General features: G+C 42.9%; 1 protein-coding gene across 6 annotated transcripts in view; it reads left to right on the top strand.

The window, feature by feature from the left end:
* The first annotated feature begins 18,724 nt into the window (after window positions 1–18,724).
* The window catches only part of PLCE1 (phospholipase C epsilon 1), a 175,521-nt gene continuing 169,127 nt past the window's right edge, over window positions 18,725–25,118 (top strand). For 3 of the 6 annotated variants that reach the window (XM_048505290.1, XM_048505294.1, XM_048505287.1), the window contains exon 1: window positions 22,814–22,913. The gene's annotated coding sequence lies outside the window, so the exon portion shown is untranslated. Of the gene's footprint in view, window positions 18,858–22,811; window positions 22,914–25,118 lie in introns of those variants that run through there. The other 3 variants (XM_048505288.1, XM_048505291.1, XM_048505292.1) reach the window with 3 other exon arrangements.

The following is a 25,118-nucleotide window of genomic DNA, read 5'->3' as shown; positions in this document are numbered from 1 at the left end:
GAAAAGAGAAATTAGAGAGGCCAACAAAGAAAGCAAGAAATATGTGGGTAGTGATAAGATTTGAGTTTTAACTATCCCCACATGACTGGAAAAAATGCATGTTCAGGTCATAGTAAGGAGAGAACATTCCTGGATATGCTAAGCGACTGTGGCTTAGGAGCAGATGGTTGTAGAACCAACCAGGGGAGATGTGATCCTAGATCTAATTCTATGTGGGACCCAGGACCACAGTCTTGCGGAAGTCAGTGTTGTTGAGCCGATAGGGAACAGCGACCACAATGCTGTCAATTCAGTATCTCTGCATGCGAGAAAAGTGACAACTACTAATGTAGTTACATTCGCCTTCAGAAAGGGAAATTTCTCAAAGATGAGGGGATAGTCTTGGGAAGCTGAAAGGAAAATCAAGAGAGTCAAAAAATGTCCAAGGTGCTTGGAGGTTATTTAAAACACAGTCTTAAAAGCTCAGCTGGAATGTGTTCCGCAGGTTAGGAAAGGCAGCCAGTCCAAAAGAAAACCACCATGGTTAACAAGGGGTTGGAGGAAATTGTGGGAAAAAAAAAGATGTCTTTAGAAAATGGAAGTCCAACTTAACTGATGAAGAATACCAGAGAGAACACAAATGGTGGCAAAGAGAAATGGAAATTAGCTGTAGAGGAGGCAAAAAAGGATTATGAGGAATGCATGGCTAGAATATCAAGACCAGCAACAAACAGTTCTTCAAGTACATCAAAAGCAGGAAGCCAGCTAGGGAAGCGGTAGGCCCGTTAGATGACAAAGGAACAAAAGGTGTGCTAAAAGATGACAGGGAGATTGCAGAGAAGCTGAATGAATTCTTTGCATCTGTCTTCACCCAAGAGGAAGTAAGGAAAATTCTTGCACCTGAACCAAGCTTCTTAGGAGGTGAATCCAAGGAACTAGTGAAGATAGTGGTAGACAAGGAAGAAGTTCTGGCAGCCATTGATAAACTAAATGCTACCAAATTCCCTGGCCCAGATTGTGTTCACCCAAGAGTTCTTAAAGAGCTCAAGCATGAAATTGCTGGATGTTCTCACATTAATATATGCAACTTATCCCTGAAATCAGGCTCCATCCCTGAAGACTGGAAGATGGCCAATGTCACACCAATCTTTAAGAAAGGGTCTGGGGGGACCAAGTACAGGCCAGTCAGTTTGACATCTGTTCACTGAAGTAAATTAGTAGAATCTATCATTAAAGATAAAATTATGGAAACATGTAGAAAAGCAAGACCTGCTGAGGAAGAGTCAGCATGAAACTTTGTAGAAGGCAAGTCCTGTCTTACAAACTTACTAGAGTTCTTTGAGGTGTGTAAACAGACATGTGGATAAGGGGGAACCAGTGGACATTGTCTACTTGGATTTCCAAAAGGCTTTTGACAAAGTTCCTCACCAGAGACTGTTGAGAAAACTCAGCAATGATGGAATAAGAGGGGAAGTCCTCCTATGGATTAAAAACTGGTTGAGGAACAGAAAACAAAGGGTGGGTATTAATGGGAAGTTCTCACAATGGAGAGATGTAGGGAGTGGTGTCCCCCAAGGATCCGTTTTGGACCAGTGCTCTTTAACTTATTCATAAATGACCTGGAAGTAGGGGTGGGTATTGTGGTGGCCAAGTTTGCAGATGATACCAAATTATGTAGGGTGGTAAGAACCACAAAGGATTGTGAAGAGCTCCAAGCGGACCTTGATAAATTAGGTGATTGGGCTAAGAAATGGCAAATGCAGTTCAATGTAGCTAAATGTAAGTGATGCACATAGGGGCAAAAAATCCAAACTTCACATACACGCTACAGGGGTCAGTGCTATCAGTCACAGACCAGGAAAGGGATTTGGGCGTCTTAGTTGATAGTTCCATGGGAATGTCAACTCAATGCATGGCAGCTGTGAAAAAGGCAAACTCTATGCTGGGGATCATTAGGAAAGGAATTGAGAATAAAACTGCAAGGATTGTCATGCCCTTATATAAAGCCGTGTTCTTGACCCTTGCCAGGTACTGTGTTCAGTTCTGGGTAGCCACATCTCAAAAGGATATTGAGGAGATAGAAAAAAGTGCAGAAGGGCAACAAAGGATGATTGAGGACTGGAGCACCTTCCCTATGAGGAGAAGGCTGCAGCGTTTAGGACTCTTTAGTTTGGAGAGGAGGCGTCTGAGGATATGATTGAAGTCTATAAAATTATGCATGGGGTAGAAAATGTTGACAGAGAGAATTTTTTCTTTCTTTCTCACAATACTAGAACCAGGGGGCATTCATTGAAAATGCTGGGGGGAAGAATTAGGACTAATAAAAGGAAACACTTCTTCACGCAACGTGTGATTGGTGTTTGGAATATGCTGCCACAGGAGGTGGTGATGGCCACTAACCTGGATAGCTTTAAAAAAAGCTTGGACAGATTTATGGAGGATAAGTCAATCTATGGCTACCAATCTTGATCCTCCTTGATCTCAGATTGCAAATGCCTTAGCAGACCAGGTGCTCAGGAGCAGCAGCAGCAGCAGAAGGCCATTGCTTTCACATCCTACATGTGAGCTCCCAAAGGCACCTGGTGGGCCACTGCGAGTAGCAGAATGCTGGACTAGATGGACTCTGGTCTGATCCAGCAGGCTAGTTCTTATGTTCTTATGTTCTTAACATGAGGTATATGTACGTATCAGGATGTAAATTTTGACCAGGTTGACCATTGATATTTACATCCAAATTTTGGGAGATATAAAGCTGGTATATGTATCATACCACTACAGTGTTGCTTATGGGTATCTCTCTGTTTTATTTAGTTAGAAAACTGATCATGCTGTCTTTATAGAGACCTGCTCAAGGCAGCTTTCTATATCTCTGTAGCATTTAACTAGCCCAGGGGTCTACAACCTGCGGCTCTCCAGATGTTCATAGACTACAATTCCCATCAGCCCCTGCCAGCATGGCCAATTGGCAGGGGCTGATGGGAATTGTAGTCCATGAACATCTGGAGAGCCGCAGGTTGCAGACCCCTGAACTAGCCCTCTGACTGCTATCACATTAAAGCTGCTTTTGCTGGGCATTTTGTTGGCATTATTGAGGACTTATTCTTGTGCTGGAAGGGGAAAAGGAATTTATTTTTTCAACATCAGAGAGTAACCACTGAAGTTAGCACTTATTTTTATTTATTTATTTATTTATTATTTGATTTCGTATACCGCCCTATCCCAAAAGGGCTCAGGGCGGTGAACAATATAAAAGCATATATAAACATAAATATATAAAAGTTTAAAATTTTCATTCTAAAACAGTATCCCACGAACCCATATGCAACCCTCCCAAGAAGAGTGATGGGTCCCGATGATGTTAGGGACCCTATACAGCAGGGGGAGGATGAAAGCTTTTGGATGCAATCCTAAGCAGGTCTACTCAGAAGTAAGTCCAATTTTATTCCATGGGACTTTTCTCCAGGAAAGTGTTTTTAGGATTGCTGCCTTATTTTTGCCAACTTGGAAATGCCATTGTTGGTCCTACAAAAGACACTCTGCGGTTATCCTAGCTACGGAAGTGACCAATTCAGGAAAAAAAGAGTCCATTTTCACCAGAATGATTGAGATGAGTCTGTGCAGCTGATCCTGCAACACAATACTAAATCCAGGGGGCATGCATTGAAAATGCTGGGGGGAAGAATTAGGACTCACAAAAAGAAACATTTCTTCACACAACGTGTGATTGGTGTTTGGAATATGGTGCCACAGGAGGTGGTGATGGCCACTAACTTGGATAGCTTTAAAAGGGGCTTGAATAGATTTATGGAGGAGAAGTCGATCTTTGGCTACCAATCTTGATCCTCCTTGATCTGAGATTGCAAATGCCTTAGCAGACCAGGTGCTTGGGAGCAACAGCAGCAGAAGGCCATTGCTTTCACATCCTGCATGTGAGCTCCCAAAGGCATCTGCGAGTAGCAGAGTGCAGGACTAGATGGACTCTGGTCTGATCAAGCAGGCTTGTTCTTATATTCTTAACTTCGCTTGGTGTAATTACAATGTTTGAGCTTTTGAACAATCCTAATATTGAAATGTCTGAAGCTGTAGACATATTTTAATGTGTGTTTTACAAGATGTGCAATAGTGTTCCTCCTACTGTAAATTGGAAATTTTTGGCACATGATGGTTTTTATGCCTAATAAAGGTCTTTGAATTGAATTTAATTAACAATGTTTGATAAGCCTGGAGCTTCCCTATCATCAGGTGTGGTTGAACTGCTGGTTTTATTTTATCTTTATTTTTTATTTTCTTGGCTCAACCAGAGTGTTTGAGGGTTTTTTTGCTGGCTCATTCCTCATTCCCTGACCAGCTGGTGTGGAGACGCCAATTTCCCCAATTCTCAGCTAAAAGCCTTGAGACTTCTACTAAAGTTTTTTTTAGGTTTTTTTTAACACCAGCTGTTAAGGTTCTGTTTTATATTATATATTTTAATGAACTTCTGAAGTTTAATGAACTTTTGAAGTTTGCTCTTAAGCCTTTTAGCTACTTAGTATTTTTTACCAGCCTTTGGCGTCTTAAGCGTCTGTTTTAGCTTAGTGTAATTAATTGCTCCTGTCTTGAATATTTTACTCATTGTCTGATTGGTTTTCTGGCTGCTATCTAAAATGAAGAACAGGGAAGCAACGGTCACCTTTCATCCCCACACTACTCCATGCCAGAAATTACTAGTGAAACAGACTAAAAATTGACCAGTTTTTCACTGACAATTCTCCAGTGGAGAGCACTAATTGAGAAGGGGATTAACACTTTATCAAATAGATTTTGCTCCATTGGAAGCTAACCCTGGAGCTGGAGGATATGTTTCCCTAGCCCTGCAGAAGAAGTTTCTGCAACAAAGCCCATCTCCAACTGGTTTAGGAGGAAACAGGATGCTTTTAATTCCAAGTTTACAAAAACCTCCAAAATAAGAATAAAAGAACTAACAACACATGACCAATTTATACGATTCGACAGGAACTTTTCTCTAATGAGTTGATTTTAATTTCAAAAACTCTTGACCTACTTTTAACAAATTTTACCACCCTGGAACTAAAAGTTAGACTTGATCTCCCCATCAAATTTTAAAGAGACACAAGCTTCAGGAAATGTCTGGATCTGACGTGGTAGCTCCCTTTTTTATTCAGACACTGCCCATTGGCCTTCAAGGCCTACACTCCTTGAGCAATAAAGCTGGATGATGCTAATATGAATTCGTTAATTTTTGCAAAGACAGGCAGGTGGTGTTGTATATTGGACATTCCAAGGCTACACACAAAATGGAGTGAAGATCAAGTGCTAGTTACAATTAGGTTCTCTCTTTGAGCCAGTTGTTGGAGTTGTGCTCCATACAAGATTCAGTTGACTTCATATGAATACCCTGCCCTGTGGATTACTATAAAGGAATTGCCCTAACTTTTTTAGCACATCTAAAATGCCTTCACTATTGTTGAAACATACATACTTTTTTTCCAGAAGGTAAGTGATATTAAAATTATGCGTCTCCTTTTAGGAATACTACTATCCACAGACTCATTGAGGACACCCATGCTTTACACCTGGACAGAGAGAAATGCAAATTCAAAGGGAGTTCAACAAAGCGGGCTGCTGTTGGAAACCCCTAACAAAACTGGACACTCTTCAGAAGCTTTTGCCAAAGGAATCAAAGAACTAGCGGTTGAGTGGGAAGCAACTTGAGATGTCCCTGAATGAAATCCACTCTTCCCACCAACATATCCTTGAGGAAGTGGAGGGATGTTTTAACCTCAATTCTGCTCCCAATTCTGTTCCAGAGGGCCTTGGGGGGGATGTATTATGCTCTGAAATTCCCTTCTTGCCCAACCTTACTTGCCTATAATCCTGCAATTCAAAGATACTGTTCTCCAGATAACATCTCCTAATGAAACACCAATTATTGTGCCCATAGGTGGGCAGGGGACTGCCAGTCAGGCTAAAGGCAACCCTTATTCAACCAACCCTACTACAAAAAGGCCTTAGAGGCTGCACTCCGCCAAGATCACAAACCACCCTGCATTACCCAATGCCAGAGCCTGTGTCAAAGCCACCCACAGCAGCTCCCGCGGTGGAAACACACTGTTCCCCAATAAATACTGATCTTACTCCAACACCTATCCAGTGACTGCCTCTCTAGCACTTGAGGTGCCATCATCAAACCTCCCCTTACATTTGGGAGGGTAGACCTCAAGGTCGCACAAATGTACTGGATAAAGATACTCTCCTAAAAAACTCAAAGAAATCTTGGTTCGAGGGAACTGAAAGAGCTGAGGGATGACCCCACTTCAATCAACAGAAGCCCACCCAAACATCAGCATCCCTCTGTCAAAGGGAGGGTTACTACGTCTCAGAAGACAGATCGGGTTATAGACAATAACAGATCATCTAGGATTTCCATTCAAAGTACCGATTAGGAAATACATTACATTTGGAAGAGCTTCTTGGATAATACAAGCTCAGCCAAGCCCACCAAAGAGATTATAATTATTTATTCTTCCACGGCCTTCCAGATACACATACCTCCATGCCAGACCCAATTAGGCTAAACAGGTAATGGTTGTGTGGTCCCAAAATGACCGAGAGTACAGCCATAGACCAATCTCAGTGGCCGTAACCCTTATCAAAAATCTCTTAAGCCAATCTGGGACCAACACAGCATGGAGGTATCTCCAAATCCAAGTCAAAGAAGAGATGTGATTTCCCTCATCTGCGTGGAATATGGCTGGATGGATCAAGAAATGCGATAATGGTGATTTCTCCTCACTTATCTACTGAATTTGTTTATAGCCTTACAAGCTTGGTCCAGTTCAGAGCTTGCCTTAAATGGCTACCAACAATATACTCTCTTCCTGCTACAAGAGTATCCAGAGTTTGGTCGATTATTCTGGAGGGACTTTCACTATTTGTAGCCAACAGCATCAAAGCAACTCCTCGACTCGTAATCCCCCTCTTGCACAGAGCTGTTTTGGTGGGGAAGCTCTTCACATGATTATAGTGAACTTGTATATACCTGCTGGATTGACCACGGAGACTCCTTAATCAACACATGGAGTGGGATATCATCATTTGTGAAAATTTAGAAAATAGTAACCATCTGGACGAATTCTGGTAGGTGATTTTAAACCAGAGTGGGTCTGGACCTTTCTACCACCACTTTTGGCCACATTTTTAATCAGGAGGGGCGATCTCGTTACAGCTTCTTCTAACTTTAGCTCTTAAGCTCCTCAAGGGACTCTCTGATCGTGAATGCGGCAGGAATTCAGTTAATCAAATTTGCCATCAAATTTAACAAATTATGGTTAAGCGACCTCAAGTGCTATAGGAATGCAGATAGCTTTACCTTGGTAGAAGCTTCAAACTCGATTGCTTCAAGCGTGATAGATTACATCTTAATATCCCTATCTACACCAGTGTGTCATCACATCTTTTGTTAGGGACTTATTGCTGAAGTGATCATCTTCACTCAATGTAACTTTTTCATTTGGGGTAGGAACTAATACAGGGACCCCACCAACTTTAGGCATCAGAAAGATAACATGGTCACCTCAGGTGCAGCTGCTACAGAAACACTACCCAGCTCTTTTACATTTAATAAATTAAAGAGAATATATTACAGAGCTGACACACCAGAGCGTGGAATACATCACTTTGAACAACTAGTTTCAAGTTTAGCAGAACTTCAAGCCGTCTCCTCGACCAAATCTAAGACTGTAGCGGCCATAGAGAATGGTTTGATAAATACTGTATTGAGATTTAACAACTTAATGCGATCACTATAGAAGATTACACTTGGCTGGGTGAGGAAAAGCTACTCAACAATATAACCCAACTGAAAAGGATTTTTCAAATTATGAATTTGCAATGGAAGCATGAAAAATCAGATTCGAGACAGCGAATTAGAACAACTATATCAAACCACACTTTAACAAATAACATTAAAGCAATTCCTGGCAGATCATATTAGAAGGACCCAAGCGTTACGGTATCCAGTTGCCCCCATATTTCACTAGACCCGATGGTTCAGTTATTTTTCTAATCTGTTCAATGCTAGCCTAACTGTGAATACCCTGAGTTCCCTTCAATATGGAGAGGAGCTACCAGATTGGCCTGAGGTTAATGTCAAGAATTAGATGCATTGTCGGTGGTTTGAAAAGCGGTGGAGCCCCAGGTCCTGATGCAATAATACCAGATGTAAAATCCTCACCCGGTGGTGGGCTACAACTCTAGCTTCCTTATTTACCCATGTAAATAACTTTTTGGGCGCATCCCAAAGATGTGGCTGAAGCGTCTATAGTTGTCCCAATCTACAAAAGGGTGATTTTACTAATCCCCTTCAAACTATCGCCCTATAAACCTGTTATCTGTAATTGGCAAACTATATACAAAACACTCCTTAGGAGAGTGGAAGATTGGGTCAAACAAGCAGAAGTAATAGGACGGAGCAGAATTGGATTCACTAAAATATAAATCAACACTGGATCATGTAACAGTTTTAGCACCTTAGCTAACAAAGAGTATAACTCATAATAACCGTAAGCTGTTTGCAGGCTTCCTGGATTTAAAAGGGGCAGTTGACTCAATATCTAGAGCCCTACAATGGAGAAAATTGGCAGATTACACATGGACCCCAGACTACTGTTTCTTATAAAAACAGCTACACACTTGCACTAGCTGCAGAATAAGAGCAGCAACAAAGGACCGCTCACAGAAAAAATATCATCACAACCAGAGGGGGGTCAAACAAGGCTGTACATTGGCCCGCACTTTGTTCAATATATTCCTTAGTGATCTAGTGCCAACCCTCCAGAAGGCCAATGGGCATGTTCCCCAAAACTAAGCACTAAGCTGCGTGCCAGCGTTACTGTATACTGGCGACACTGTTCTTCTTTCCCACACTAAAGTTGGTCTCACTTTCGTCTCTTAAATTGCTGTGCTGAATATTGTAAGAGGAGCGAACTGGTAATTAACTATGAAAAAACCGAAATAATTGTCTTCGCTAGCAGACCCCCTAGTCATTCAGGGAACATTAATAACAGACCCACAGAACAGGTGAACCAGTACAAATATGTGGGCATAACTCTTACTAGCAACCTTAACTGGGCGGTACATGGAAATTAGCACTGGCTGCAATAACAACAGTGCCCTAGCAATTCGAAGCGTTTCTTTTCACCGTGGGCCACCAGTATATACCATCCGCATTGAAGGTGTTCAATGCTAAATGCGACTCTCAGCTCCTCTATGGAGCACCTATTTGGATCAGACTATAAACAAAAATATAAACACAGCCCAGTCCCGTTTCTTCCACAAAATTATGGGCTTACCAAATTGTGCTTCATATGCAGCCTATGTTTTAGAACTTCGAGGGCAAATATCATATGCCACGATGGCCTGGCTGAGAACTGTCAGATACTGGCTACGATATCCACTATTTGCAGGATCACTCCAGTTTGTTACACCTCATGCTTTCCGACTATACAAATTCTAGGTGGCTGGAAACTAGTTGAGGAAAAATCAACACTCTTGGCTTTCTTCATTAGAGTTCGTTGGTCCCTCTTTCCCTACCAGAAGCATATAGCTGTACGAAAACTAAGCTATTAGAACAAAGAGTATGGGGATATGATAACAGCCATGAGGAAAACGCGTGTTCCCCCTCTGACCCTGCTTATTCCAATTGAACAAGGGACACATGGCCAATTATTTACAGTGGATCACCAACCCTAAATTAAGAAGAGCTTTTAACACTGGCCAGATTCAAATCTAATGCCTTCTATATGCTGCTCCTATGGCAGATATCAACAAATTGATATTAAACAGAGGAGGCTATGTCCATGCAATATGGGTCCGGGTGGAGACTACTTCGATCATACCCTCTTTCATTGTGTAAGGTTTGCAAAAATCAGAATGTCACAATCTGCACTTATCCCATTTCTGTATAACAATCTAACTGATGCTCTTAAGATACCTATGCTTTTGAACAACATGGATCCCACAGTGTGTGAGAATGTAGCAAAATTTCTGCTAACAATAATAGACGTAAGTCTAGATGAATACCAACCAATGTCTATGTATTATGACCACATATAGCCAGCAGTAATTTTTCTAGCTTCTGTCAGTATCCGATGACGTTTAAGTGAGTTAACTTAGCTGAAGGAATGTCCTATAGTTACAGAAGGACCATGTATATATTTTAGTATTTAGTATTTTAGTACCAGTGTCTATAATTGTGAGCAATAATGGGCAAATTTTGTATGCTGATTTTGTATGTTTATTTTATGCCAATAAAGGCTTGTGACTGAAACAATGTTTGATATGTATGTATATGTGGTCAAGTTGCAACCCCAGCAAATAATTTTTTAGGCAAGTGGGAAGCAGAGCTGGTGTTCCATTGCCTTCCTCTACAGAATCTTCTCTGTGGTTTCCCATCCAAATACTAGCCTTACTTAGTTTTCCAATTTGATGAGATCAGGCTGAATTACACCATGCCACATCCCTGGCTATGATGGCAAGCAAATTTAATGTATGCAGTTTCAACACCTCCACATCTATACTGCATCACAAGCACGTAAGATTAACTGACAGTGTTTCTTAAGTTGATTTTGTGTTAAAACAAGGCTTCTAAATTGACCAGAGAAATCATTGGTGATGATCCCTTACTGCTACATATCTGAACTCTGGAGACTCACTAACAGTGCAATCCTGATTATTTTGGGGGGAGGGGGGCGGATTGCGGTGCAGCTGGGGATGGCACAGTCATACCGCTTCCCAATAAACCTTCTGTTCTAAGGGCGGACTGTGATCTTCCTATGTGACAAAATGCATATTGCTCATTATATTATTTTCTTTATTATTAATTTAAATACAAAACTGGCATTGGTTATCCAGGATAAACCCTGGTTAAAAAATGATGGATTAACAAGATTCATTCAGCCAGTTGATGGTTGTAGTTCTAGATGGATTCTGCTCTCTGAAGCTTTGCAAGGATGGAATCTCAAGAGTTTAATTGCTTCACAACAGTAGAGAAAGGTGATAAGATTTGGAAAGAATACCTCATTGCAGTTTTGAATCACTATAGTGACTCTGTTCAAGAACCAATTGTGTGTACAATTGTTTAACATTTTTTCATCATTTTTTAAAAGCTGGTACTCAGGTTGAATTGTATGGATTTGAATAATGTGTAATGTCATCCCCAGAAGTTTAAGCTTTAATTTAATGGATTTGAATAATGTGTAATGTCATCCCCAGAAGTTTAAGCTTTAAGTCACTAAAGTTGGCTTCAGCAGGACATGTTTGGTTTTATTTGGGATATGGCAGCTGTGATGGATTGCAGAGGAAAGGTTAACTTTTTGAAGTGCAGATCTGTCAGGAACCATTATTGTTTAGACTCAGAGTGAGGCATAGAGGTCTAGGAACAGGGAAGCCACCTTAGCAGCTGAACCAAGCACTCTGCTTGAGTAAAAGATCTCATGACACTGAGAGGGAGGAAAACAATCTGAGAGGCTTTTGGAATCTGAAGTTCCTAAAGTAAAAAGCTATCTGCCTTTGCTGTGACAAAACATAATAACTCTGAGGAAAATAGTGTCAGTCAGTGCATGACTCTGGTTTGCCCCACTGTGTGACAGCCCTGCATGCTGTGGTTTAAGCAAATAATACACAGACTGGAGTGTACTGATGGTTTGGTTATAGAGGGACTCAGGCTAAAGAGCCCTACATATAACCACTGTGAGAGAGATATCTTCTAGGAAGAAAGAAGAAGAATCCCAGAGACCAGTTAGGCTGCTGTATAAGGTTTGCTTTATTTTCCTCTAAAGAGTGTTTTATGTTTATTTGGGGGGTTTTGATCTCCGAGGGCTGAATGTTTATTTGGGGGTTTTTGATCTCTGAGGGTACTGAAGTAAATGTACCAAGCTTGATAGAACCCAGTGGTAATCCATTAGCCAGACTACTATCTAATCAAATTGAGGACTAAGTAACTGTACCATCTTTACAACATCTGCATTAACCATCAAACCTTACTGAAACTGAATAAACATATTTAAGCCTGTTCCTGAAAACAAATACTACTTATCTGTCAAAGCTCTGTTGTGTAAATATATATATATATATATATATATATATATATATATATATATATATATATATATATATATATATATATATATATATATATATATATATATATTTCTGCTGCCTCTTCCATTCCTTCATCCAAGTTGTTCATCTCCCATCTCCTCTCTCTGTTAATAAATATTTTATTCTGTTTAAGTTATCTTTGCCTCAGTAATATTATTCATGCCTTATATAAAGGGGTTTGCCAAGAAAAGGTTTTAAAATAAAGGGCATCCTTCACCTTCTGGGAGTATAACAGTGCTAAGGGGAAATGCTTCTTATCATTGTATGCAGCCGTATTAGAAGCAGCTCAGGACCCTGAGGAAGAAAAGGCAGGAAAAATCTAACAAGCTTGGTCAGTGAATGATTACCCTGCCTGGGTGATATTGGAAAGGGGAAGGAGGGTCCATCACAATGGCATTCATAGAATTTCCTAATAAAAACTGCCAGCATTTTTATTATTGCTGTGTTTATTTAAAAAAAACCCAGAGTCTTAATAATTATTTGAAACCATGTCCATTCAGCTATTTTAGTGCAAAAAAACTCAAATGTCTCAACAATGAAATAAGTGGTGTCATATATGTTATCACTATATTGTCTAATTAAAAGGTACCTGAAAGCTGCTCATTTAGAAATTCCTGCTTAGAAAAAACAATATTTTTCAACAGTTACACCAATGGTTTCTTGCGTAACTAATTTAATAAGTTCTGGAAAATGTATTTCCCTAGCTTTATGTAAGCACATCAGCTGCCGGGGTTGGAAGCAGGCAGTTTGAGTTTGTTCTGTTTTTTCCTACCGGGAATGTCTATGAGGCATCAGTAAACTGAAATCAGGGCTGGACTCTACTTTAATGATCACTTTGACATCTTCCCTTATTTCAGTTAATACATATCACCACATTTCATATTATACTTTCCCTAGTTTAGGTACCCTCATGGGCTGAAGAAGACACTTGTTTATCATGAATCCTAGCTTTTAATGCCCAGCATTGAAACTGAGCAGCTGTCCTATCATGTAGGGTATAAACCCACATTTGAGATCCACATTCTTAACTAGCAGCTCAAAGACTTGCATTGTGTACAGCCAAGCATTCTATCAATTTCACCTTGGATACAAGAGAGGCATAGAGGTCAAGGTCACCTCTGCATTGCATAATAAATTCTTGCTTTGCAAAATTAAAATATTCCTATCTGCTGCAGAGCTGGTGTGCACACAAAACCTTTTAAAGACATGAACCAGAAATCTTAAACATACTTAGGGAATGGGGACACAGAGGAAGGTGGAAGGGAGAAGTATAATTACAGGCTGTAAAAGGAATGGTCATTTTCTTTAATTTCATATCGATGAAAGACAAAGCCAGTGCCAGAGGAATGTGGTCATTCCTTTTTCCCTGGTAGCCATTTTCAGTTATCACAATATTGACATTTGAAGGATTAGTAATCACTGGTGCTTCCCACAGTCCTCCCAATATGCAATCACCATTTTGTATGAATAGAGTAACACTCGTATTTGACTCCTTTGGTATATGCAAATGTATATCTCAGCTAACATGGGGTTTCAGTTATGAATACAAGAACTGGAAAATACTTGTGTTTCCCTATTCACACAAAATGAGTGAGGAGTGCAATTTCCTTCTAATGTGTGGTCTGTTAAAATTACAATGCTTGAAAAGGCTTTTTTCTATGTTAAATTAGCAGCCTGTCCCCACCCCCTCCAATTTAATATCAGCAGATCTGTATATTTGAAACCAGACACAATAAATAGGTATAGGAGGGGCCCAGACTGAGAATCAAAAGAAGCATATGGTTCAGGGGTGCTGATTGTTCAGGGCTCCCCCACATTTACTTCTGTGCTGGGTCCAAGTACATTGATTTCTTACATAGGAACATGACTGAGGGGAAAAGTTATGGTGAGGTCAGACCTCGGAAAGGTAAGCCATAGACCAGGTGAAGCTTCTCATCCCCCTCCCTCTGCTTTCAAAATTATATCTTTCCATACTGAAATTTCCCTGTGATTTAACCCAGTCCAGATGTAAACACATGGATCTACTGTTGCCATGTCTGTCTCTTCCTCCATACATTCCCATATTAAAATAGTATTGTGTTGTGGTATTTTCAGAAAGCATAGTGGAAGACAGTCAAATGGTAAGTAGATAAAGCTTGAAACAAAGCTTGAAGGAGGATATGTGTGCCATGGAGAGATATTGCCTCTTACTCAGGTAAATTACATCTGCAAGTGAACAACATGTAGGGCCGGGGGCTTACTGTGGAAATAGATGGCATCAGGGCAGTTGGGGTTGTGCCTCTTACCTTTTGCCGACGCCTGTAAAGGAAACTCCGAGGGTGAACTGATGAGCAATACAGAAATAAATGGAGATTAAGAGAGTCCTCACCAAATTGGAATCACTCTTTGAAGCATTTTATTGATCAGACACAAATACAAAGTTTTGATCGAAGTTGTTGGCAAGATCCATGATGCAGTAAGATAATTTTAGACTCTGGACTTACTGATTGTATGCTTCCAGATGGTACTACTGCATACTTCAAATGCAAAGCACAGAGTGAGCATCCGGTCATCTTGTCCCATTCCACCCCCTCATCTCTAAAGATAAACATACGTTATAACTAGTTCTATGTGTGGTTACTCAAAAGTGAGTCCCATTGTGCTCAGTAGAGCTTGCTAACTACAGTTTATCCCCCATGGAACTCGTGAGCTGGGCCCCCAGACTCCCCCCCCCCCCAAAAAAATCTGGTCTTGACAGCCTCACTATTTAAGCTCCACAGGTCTGTTCTTAATGCAGATTGATTACGTTGGAACAAAGCCAGCTTATCCATTGGACAAAGAGGACATTTGTGCTGGAGGAAATAAACACATTTGCTGTTCGCTGAACCATCTAAGCAGTGGGTTCTTCCCCTGCTTAGCCTTTATCAAAGGTTTAATGGACAAAAACAGGTCTTGAGTTCTTTGAATATGCATGTAAAATGGATAAATTGTCACCTCTGTTTACTGAACCAGTACAAACCTTCAGGTATCACAGATTTCTCTCTTTGGGCAAAATTGAAAGCTTGTTATTTCTTAGCTATACAGAGAGTAATGTAAATATTTGTAATGACCAAGGATGGAAGCGAGTTCCCCAAGTGATGAACAGAGAGAATTATTCTTGTCATACAAAATAGTAATTCTGCCTTACATGTAGCCATTGGATCATCCTGAACTTGGAGACTGACAGTGTGGGGAGAGACAGAGATTAGCACTGCCAAGTTGCAACCTGAAGAACATGCCTTTCTCAGCACCACAGCAATGAAATATTCAGCTGAAATGTATCCGTCTCCATTTCCCTGCTGGTCTCTTTGCCCGGCCGCCTTTCCTGCTCTAGCAAGGAGGACTCTGGTGCTACTGGGAACTGAAGTTGTGATGTTTATCATTGACACCTGATCATCTTGGTTTATAGAATGTGCTGCTTAGCATTGTGCTTCGCTTTGCCGTGTGTGTTTGCTTTGTAAGCTGCCTTGAGATGGAGTGGGAAGGGGAGGATCTCACTTCCCCCCTTAGTCTTCTTTTGCCTTTAATTGCTGATGATGATGCTTGCACCCCAATGTGAGAGAATTTATTATTTATTTGATCTTTGACTTGCTGCTCACCCAAAGGGTCTTTTGGTGACATGCAGCATAATAGCAATATAAATGAGTTAAAAACAAGATAAAAACAGCAAATAAAAACATTCACCTTAAGATGTTACATCATTAAAATATGTGGTTAACACCACTCCACTAACAAAACGCCCCGAGCTTGTGGCTTACACTCCAAAGACCATCCTAAACAATTCAGCTTTGCAAGTCCTGAGAAATGAATCAAGTTCGGTAAAGCATAGATGTCATCTGACGTGCTTGCCATAGGGCAGGGGTCAGGACTGAGAAGGCCCTTCCGCTGGTGACAGTTAACAGAGCCATCCTGGGAGCAGGCACCTGCAAGAGGATGACCAATAGGAGCTCAGGGGTTGTAACAGCAGAGGGAGTCCTGTAGGTATGAGGGTCCCAGATCATTCAGGGCTTTGAAGGTTAACACCGCCATCTTGAATTTGGACCTGGAGACTAATTGGTAGCCAGTGCAGTTAAGAAACTGGGCTCAGACAATTTGGTTGACTGGTCAACTTGATTCCTTTTATATGTCCTAGTTAGGGCTCAACCATCACTTTTCTGGTGAGTCTGGCATCAATTTGTAACAGCTGTCCTTCTCCAAATCCCATCCCAGGCATACAATCTCCTAGATCATGAAAGAAAATTTATTATTTTTGAAATAAACTGTATCATGGTAATAGGCTCATATTTTGGTCTGAACACCCCTGGACACCCTAGTCGTGTTAAAGTCTATCCACCTTTCTCCCTATGCTTGATATTATTGCAGTAAGCCTGATTCTGAAAGCCGCGTCATCCCTTATGTGAATGGAACTGTTTCACTCTGTTTGAGAGAGACTGCAACATGTTAAGCAAGTGGCCACAAGTTAGTCTGAACAACTTGCTCTTTTGGTTTCAAAGGCATCAAACAATTACTAATTTAAAATGTGTTAGGGATCCTCATCATTTACACATTCAGGACTTCCTTTTTATACCAACCTGGAACATAGAAGTTCCTTCAGTGTTGACTATATGCCCCTTTTTCTCTTTTTCTCCTGCTCTCTCACCTTCTCCACTGCTATTTTAACAAGAACAAAACTGGTGCTGGTTTTATTAGTGCACAGTTTTAGATCAGTCCATGGCCCACTGGTACAACTTGACCTACCGGTAAATGGAAATTAGTTGTATACTCTGGAGAGCAACAAAACAATTTCTTGGTGGATCGTTATTAATGGGGGGAAAATCTAAAATAATTACCCACTGGTATCTGACCCCAATTAAACGTGATTTCAGATAAAACTCTTGATTTTGTTGAAGAGGTTATTCACAAGAGGGCAAATGAGTATGATGGCATTGCCCTATTATTAAACAACTGCCAAAGACAGTATTGAATAATATTGAACAGGTTACTTTATACTGTGAAGTGCAGAACTGATCCTATTAAACTGCTCGGTGGGGAGATAGCAAATATGCCGTCTTATAGCAGGAGAGCTATCCATTTGCAAACAGCTGCCACATTGACCATTGTACAGAAATGGAAAGCAGCAGCCCTACTAGAAATAGCACAGTGGTATGCAAAAATTTGGGGAGTCAGGATCCCGGATGTGTCAAACCATAAGACCCTCTCGCTCAAAAAAAAAACAACTTAACCCAAAACTATATAATTAGTAATGCAATTAATGTGAAAGTGCCAGTTGTCAACCACATTAAAGGCAAAAACTGTGTTCTTCTGTGGCCTAATACGAACCGTTCCTTGGGTACGTGGGCATACATACATGGGCATACATTCCCAGAGAAGGAATAAGAAATCTTTTCACAAGAAGGGTGACATCCACTTGGAAACTGTCTCCAGTATCTTCTGATTTCAGTAGGAGAGTTCTGATTACATCTCCGTTTTTTAAGTCCACACGATTTTAAAGTAGTTCACTTGGGCTGAATTGTGTCTTTATATTTTTTCCACTGAAATGTTATATTAGCTTGTAAATGTTCTCATCAGAGCATTAGCAGAACACTACTAATCTTTGATTTGTATCCCATATGTGCAACCCATTAGAGTTGCTCCAAAAGCATCATAAATGACCTGGCTTCCTAAGGCAAAAATAATGATTTTCTAATAACAGTATAGAGGGGTTTCTGAGCAGTGCCTAATGTATATATTTCTGTAAAGGGAAATTACATGAAACTAAACCTGATCTCTGTATGCTCAGATCCCCCCCCCCCCAACTCTTTCTGATGATTATGTGTTCCTGAAACTGGAAGGCAATGCAGTAGATGAACTGTAAAGTTTTACAACTAAAGACTGGGACGTGGTCTCCACATACCATAATTATGAGAATTGCTGTGTTTTTTATATAAAAGTCCAGCATAAAATTGCTTGCTGCTTTCAGCCAACTTCTTTGGCTGGATAAACTCAAGTTCCAGAAGAACTCTTTGGCCCCTTTCTTGTTTTGACTTTGCCCCGAAAAGCTTTTGCATGCAAAGATGGCCAAATGGTGGTTTTCCGTAAAGCAGATGGAAACTTCCCAATAACACCCCCCCCCCTTCCCCCCAAGGCTTTTTAGCGCACAGGCTTTCTTCCCATAGATAATGGTTGGCAGCACTGCACAGCGCAGAGGTTGTGCGCTGCGCTTCTGAACAAAGTCTTGAATCGAGCCATTGTTTCCACTGGCGGTCGCCTGCATGTTTTTTTTTTCCACCGGACAGAGAAAGCAGGGTGCAAAAAAGGCACCTTGTGTGAGGCTGCTGGCAGGGCTTGGGAGTGAATTAAAAGCTCCACGGGGTTTGAGGGCTGCAGCTCGGCGATTGAGCCCTCGCAAGCTCACTGAGCTCAGACATTCCAATGTAGTGAGGCAGCAGCAGCAACGGGGACAGCAGCTCGCCTCGACTCTGCAGCGCGGCGCGTGAGAGCCCCGTCCGGCCGCCAACAGCCCAGCCTCTGGCCAGCTCGCATTCAGAAGTGGGCAGCCGGGGCCGAGGAGTGGAGGATGCCGTCGGCTGGGCTGGGGCCACTGGGGACGACTGCTTAAGAGCCAGCGCCTCTGCGCCTTGGAGTTGAGCGCAGAGCCTGGAAGAAGGAGAATCCGCGGGCGCGCCGGTTCGTTTTTGGACCAGATCGTTCCCACTCTCCAGGTACCGGGTCGTTGATCTTTACCCATAACGGGGCAGTCTCAGGCTACTGCAGCCTCTGCTCCTTGCAGTCAAGGGGCGCACCTCTTGGGTAACTAACTGTTAGACTAACAGAGCGTGCAGCAGCCGGGGGGTGGGGGGTGTCTATGGATAGGGGGCTTGTTTCCGTGCTCCTGAGAGCCAAGAAGCCAGACTTACTGCCGGGGTGAGGCTCTCTGACTTACAAGCTACAGCCCATAGGAAGGAGCAAAAACTACCAGACCCCGGCCCCACAGCCCGGAAAACCCTCAGCAGCCTCCTCCTGGTGCTGCTCTTTGCCAGCAAAGGAGGAGGGAGCCGTGGCGGGGATGGACCAGGATAGAGGAAACTGGTCTGGAGAAGCGGAAGGTTGGGATGCCCGAGGGATCAGGTAGCAGGTACGCAGCCCCGCTCCTAGTGATGCCTCTTATCGGAAGTGAGTCCCAAGGTGATCCTGCAAGAAAGGTCATCGATGGGCAAGAATAGCAGCCGCTTTGATGGCACCACTGACATTTGGCGTTCGCTCCAGCACTTAGGCTTTCGTGGGCGTTGTGACCCGCGGAGCTTACTCCCGAGTAAGTACTTGCGCCCTGGGATTGGTGGCTGGCAAGTAAGGGAGAAAAGACACGTGCGCGCCTGGGAGAGTAGCAGAAGTCGACGGAGGCGGAAGATCTTGTCTAAGGCGGGGATGCTACATCGCAGCTGGTCCTCGAGCAAGTAAGAGACATGCAGTCCCCAGCAGGTGTTTTGCGCTGAGTGGTGGGGGCCCCCATCTCTTGGTTAGTCTCCCTCTTTTGGATGCAAGCAATAGCAAGTGAGGATGGGCAGGGGGCACTCTGGGTGGGATTATCACAGAACCTGGGTAGGTCCTGTTGAGGACTCCCAGATTGCTTCCCTGCTCCCGCCCCTCCCTACCGTGATTCAAATAGATTTTAAGAGAGGAGCAAATTCAGACACTTTTTCAGAGCACAATCACCTACTATGGGTGATATCCAGGTTTGAAAATGAGACACATTCTCCCCTAGACCCAATAGGGAATCCTAATCTTCTCTGTGGGTCCAGAGAACTCCTTTGCCCTTTCCTTCCCCCTGATGAACAGTCCTGTAGAACTGAAAAGTTTGCACACTTGTGATATTTCGGTTGCATGTTTTAAAAAGAAAAACTATTTCATAATGTTGTTGGGTTTTCCTATGGACCAACATAGCTCCCTCCCTCAGGTCATACCTGTGATGGTTTCTGAGGATCTGCATGTAGAAAACAATCAGCTCTTCTTATTGCAGTGGGTGGCGGTAAAGCGGAAGGAATAAGTTCCTTTGGCTTTACAAGTTTTGAAACATGTCCCCTTCGCCCCCCACCCCCAACTCCTTTTTACTATTTTTACTGAACAGCTAGCCTGAAAAAGAGTTCTGGGGAATGCGAAAGCTTGCTCACCCTGTCCATCTGCTGTGACGCTGTGGAGAGGAAGCAGGACAAAGTGCGCTGTTGGTATTGAGGGCCTTCTGCAGAATCAGTGTTTCTTGCACAACATGTTCTTGTTCCTCACATGTGCCATTCAGTTTTCCTCACAGCTGTATTGGGAAAGGCAATTTTTTGTGGCATGGAGGAACACGCGGCCCTGACCTGAATAGCTCAAGCTAGCTCAATCTTGTCAGATTTCAGAAACTAAGCTAGGTTGGCCCTGGTTAATACTTAAAGAATAGGAGGCCACTAAGGAAGTCCAGGGTTGCTATGCAGAGGTAGGTCAGAGACCTCTAGAACATAAGAACTAGCCTGCTGGATCAGACCAGAGTCCATCTAGTCTAGCACTCTGCTACTCGCAGTGGCCCACCAGGTGCCTTTGGGAGCTCACATGCAGGATGTGAATGGCCTTCTGCGGCTTTTGCTCCCAAGCACCTGGTCTCTGAACATCTGTTGCTTTGAACTCCTTCAGTGTTGCCATAAGTCACTGTGTCTTGATGGCAAAAAAAGAGAAACATACGTTTTCCTTCAGATAGTGCAATAATTTGGGAACAGATTCTGACAGACATCTGAGATGCATTTGGGATGGGGGTGGTAGGTGAGTGGAAGATGCAGCCCTTGTCCCTTTCTGCTCTCTCATGCCCATACCATTACATTTTTGATCAAAATCCATATAGCCATGTTGGTGCACTGTATAACACAATTAATATGCTCATTAGGGTGTTGTGGGTTTTCAGGGTTGTATGGCCGTGTTCCAGTAGCATTTTCTTCTGACGTTTTACCTGTCTTTGTGGAACAGATTTCCCCTCACAATAATAAGAGAAAGGCACATTGTGCTTACTCAATAAAACCTTCCTTTAGTATGGCTTGGACTTTACACAACACTAGGGTGAATTTGTAAATGTATTAATTATTTATGTATTTGAACTTTTATATTCTGCCTTTCAAAAGTTCTTGGGGTGACTCACAACATGACCATAAAATACATTAAAACCAATTTTACTGACAGTTATAAAAGCAACAAATATTAAAACATCAAAACTAAAATAAACGACTGACCTCCAAAGCATAGCAACGATTATTATAGTAATGACAAACATGGGATTAAGAACACAAGCCAGTGCCATATTACCTATGGTCAAAGAGAGGAAGAAATAAAACTTGGTATTCACTTGGTGCCAAGTGGAGAAGGCATACTGGATGGATTTAAGGAATTCCATCCATCTCTCTCACAGAAGCAGGGGGTGGGACCACATAAAGATTTAAATGGTTGGGCAGGTTCACACTGGAGCAGCTGATGTGTAAAATTCCCTAATCTCTGTTTAGAGATTTCATCCTGAGAGAGCTACTCCACTCTAAACCCACCGGAATCTTAGACTGGAGTCTCACAGGATTGCCCTGTAAAGATACTTGGAAAGAACTGACAGCCTGTGAAATTCCTAAGCTTCCAAAGACAAGGACGAGCAGCCTCTTGGATCTCTATTCTGAATCAACTGAGCTCTCTGAAAAGACATAGAAAGTCTAATGCAGTAGTCTAATAAGGTCTTGGGGTTTTTTTGGAATGGGTCACACAGCTAATGAAAGTTTATGAAAGGTACTCCATTCGAAACCTGAACATTTGTTTGCAGGCAGGTTCAGATCAGGCCTAACTGCTGATTTTGAATGTGTCGCTACTTAGATATAGGGACAAGCAGAGCATTTAGGATGCAACCCTGTAACATCCCCTCGCCCCCCCAAAAAAGTTTACCTTGCTTGGAAAGGTAAAATAAAATATTCCAATGTAGTGGGAGGGTGTTAAAGAGTAATTAATCTGTGTAAAAACTTCTAGAGTATAGAGAATAAATACAGGGTCATCATGACTCTTTGGATACTGGCTCTGGTTGTGGTTCCTTAGTGGTTTAAGGAACTTGGGTGCTGTGTGGTTTCCGGGCTGTATGGCCGTGTTCTAGCAGCATTCTCTCCTGACGTGTCGCCTGCATCTGTGGCTGGCATCTTCAGAGGATCAGGTTTAAGGAACTATTTTACAGGACTGCAGTTGTGTACAGGATTGCATTTGCTGATCGAAAACCACAAAATCATGCAGCTTCCAGTCTGAGGAGCATTTGCTTCAGCTTCACTCGGCCAAGATTTACCTAGGAGGAAAATCTCCCTCAGCCTAAAAACACCCCATCCTTCCTCCGATGCATCCAAACCCGTTGCCTCTGGGAGCGTTTGCCCGCCTAACTGGGCGTTGCGCGTCTGGCCAGCCGCCTCCTCTTAAATCGGCCCTGGGGGGCGAGCGAGCGAGCGAGGCGACGTCCCCGCCCTTCTATTCCAGCAAAGCCCTGGCACCCCCAGTGCGGGGTGGGGATGGCGAGAGAGAGGGGAGGCGCTCCGGCTCGAGAAGGCGGGAAGCCTGTCAGACTGCCGGCCGAGGCAGCCTCGGTGGTGTGCCTGGGGAAGGGAGTTTTTGCTACGGAGGAGGGACGTGGCTCTGGAAACGATGAAACGAGCAGCAGTAGCCAAACGACCGAGAAGAGAGGAGCTGCTGCCCGGAAGGTGCTGATGAGCAAACGCCGCAGAGGCGCTTTTCTCCTGGAGCTGGTGGGTGGCGACGCTTCCCCGGTGCTTTGCGTAAAGAGTTTACTTTGGGACTTCTCTTGGTGGGCTCATGTCAGTTTCAGGATAGCGCTGGCGGTGGGTTGCAATCCATTCAGGGAGGGAGGGAGGGAGAGTGGCCCATCTTCACATCTCCTTGGAAGCTTAAAAGTTGGGGTTCTTAATTTTTAATCCACTGCCGGCTTACTATTGAATTACCTCTCTCCCAGCAAAGTGTGCGCGCACACATCTCAAACAGATACCTTTCTTTGTGTAATGTTATGTTAAAATCTCAGGCATATTTGCAATGGAGGCTACTGTGCCTGATTGCAGCAGCCAGCCCAGTTGAGTGTGATTCCTGTTTGCTTAATGTTAGTTTGGATTCCTACCTACTGTGTGTCATTTTCTGAAGGTATACAAGCAAAACTTAGGGTATGTTATTTTATCTGGGGGTGGGGGGCATGAGCAATATCAAACAAATCTCTTTTACCCCCTGTCAGAAGGGACTGCCTAATATCCTGAATGCCTTCCCAAGTTCTCAATGCCCCCACCTTGTTTGTAGGCTACTCCTGTTAAGAATTATTGCTTAAGGTATAAAAAACTGAGAAACTTGTAGTCATGTTCCCTTACCCACTGGACCTGCAGGTTTTGGCCATGGGATTTCATATGCTTAACTTCCCTTCTCAGCTCATCCCCTCAGGGAGCTTTTTGCCTTTAAGTGTTATGTGGCAGGCACAAATTCAACTTGTGTAGCATAATTAGGGCTGCTGGCCTCTTTACAGGTTTTATGTTCCTATGCTTGTAACATCAGCTTGATCTGTTGATATTAGCAGGTGGCGATAAAAAGAAAACTGTGCAATACCTTTTACTGACACTAACTACAATGACACAGAACAGTGCAAACTTTTGAGTTCTTCAGAATTCTTCCTCAGATGAGATCCCTTAAAAAAAAGATGGGGAAGTGAGAAACAGTTGGTAACATTTTTCTGAGAAAGTCACAAAGCTTCATCTGCTGATTTCTGTGGGTAGAATTTTTTGCCCTTAGTCAGGAACAGTCTTTCCCAGCATGGAGATGGAGTGATGGAGAAACCTGCACCTGCTGACTTTCTGTATGTCATATCTGTTAAAAGCACAGAGAAGTAGCAATATTGCCTTGAAGTAATGGTCTATTTCAAATAATTATGTTGGCCTGATGGTCTTGGACAACAGAAATCACTTTAATACCACCCTCTAGCTCTATTCTTGCATTGAAGTCACTGCAGCCAAACTTTTTACCATAGCCAGCAGCATTACAAGAAAATCACTATCAGCAAGCAGAAAAGCCAGGGCAGTGGAAGAAGCACCAGAAACTATCACTGGCTGAATTTGAAGGTCTCTTATAGGGGCTGTCAACATTCAGTCAAAGATGTGAATTAAAATTTCAGTCGCATCAGATCAACAAGGGGCCTTTCCCCACTCCCTTCCATCCCCCCTATGCCTCGCGCTGCTCTCAGCGAGCGGCATCCCAGGCGCGCGCCCAGGCGTCCCCACGACCCCGCGCTCTGTGCGGGGTCGTCAAAAGGCGCCGTTCGGAAGAGCGCCTGGGATGCCGCGCGCTAAGGGGGCGCGACAGCGGCAGCATCGGGGCGGCTGCACTGTGGCCGCCCCTGCCTTGGGGAGGGAGGAGGAACCCCGCGCTACTCTCCTCAAGTAGCGCAGGGCTTACGGTAAGTGGGGAAAGGCCCAAGGACAAAATCTGACCTAGGAACCTACTCCTTGGAAAACAGCAAAAGAGAAAAGCATTTAACTTAACCAAAAGAAAAGCGCTCTGAAGTTCAGGGATGATCAATGTATAAAAATAAGATGTACAGGTAAAAGGAGGAACAATACAAAAAAATAACATAGAGTATACTCATACCCTAGCAAGGACCCACTGATGATTTCAGGCCTCAGGTGCTCTGTCAAGAGAGCCTAGAAGCCTGATGGAAAAAAACAGTACATAATTTCACACTCTTGGCCTTCTGTCTGTTAGAATTTGCTTTCCTATTTTTGGATGCAATTTAAACGTGAAAGCTGCCTAAGGTCTATGTACCAAAATGTATAATTCATTTTCTAGGCAGAGGTGTATCTAGGGGAAATGTAGCCCGGTGCAAAATCTGAGTTTTCCGCCCCTCTCCCCCCCCCCCCCCGTATAGGCAGCTGCCCTTGCCCACCATGACCAAACAATGTTTT

The sequence above is a fragment of the Sphaerodactylus townsendi genome, linkage group LG08, assembly GCF_021028975.2.
Source record: "Sphaerodactylus townsendi isolate TG3544 linkage group LG08, MPM_Stown_v2.3, whole genome shotgun sequence".
Classification (NCBI taxonomy): Eukaryota; Metazoa; Chordata; class Lepidosauria; order Squamata; family Sphaerodactylidae; genus Sphaerodactylus; species Sphaerodactylus townsendi.
Note: the sequence above shows the minus strand (reverse complement) of the source record. Positions and strands in the feature narration are given on the sequence as shown.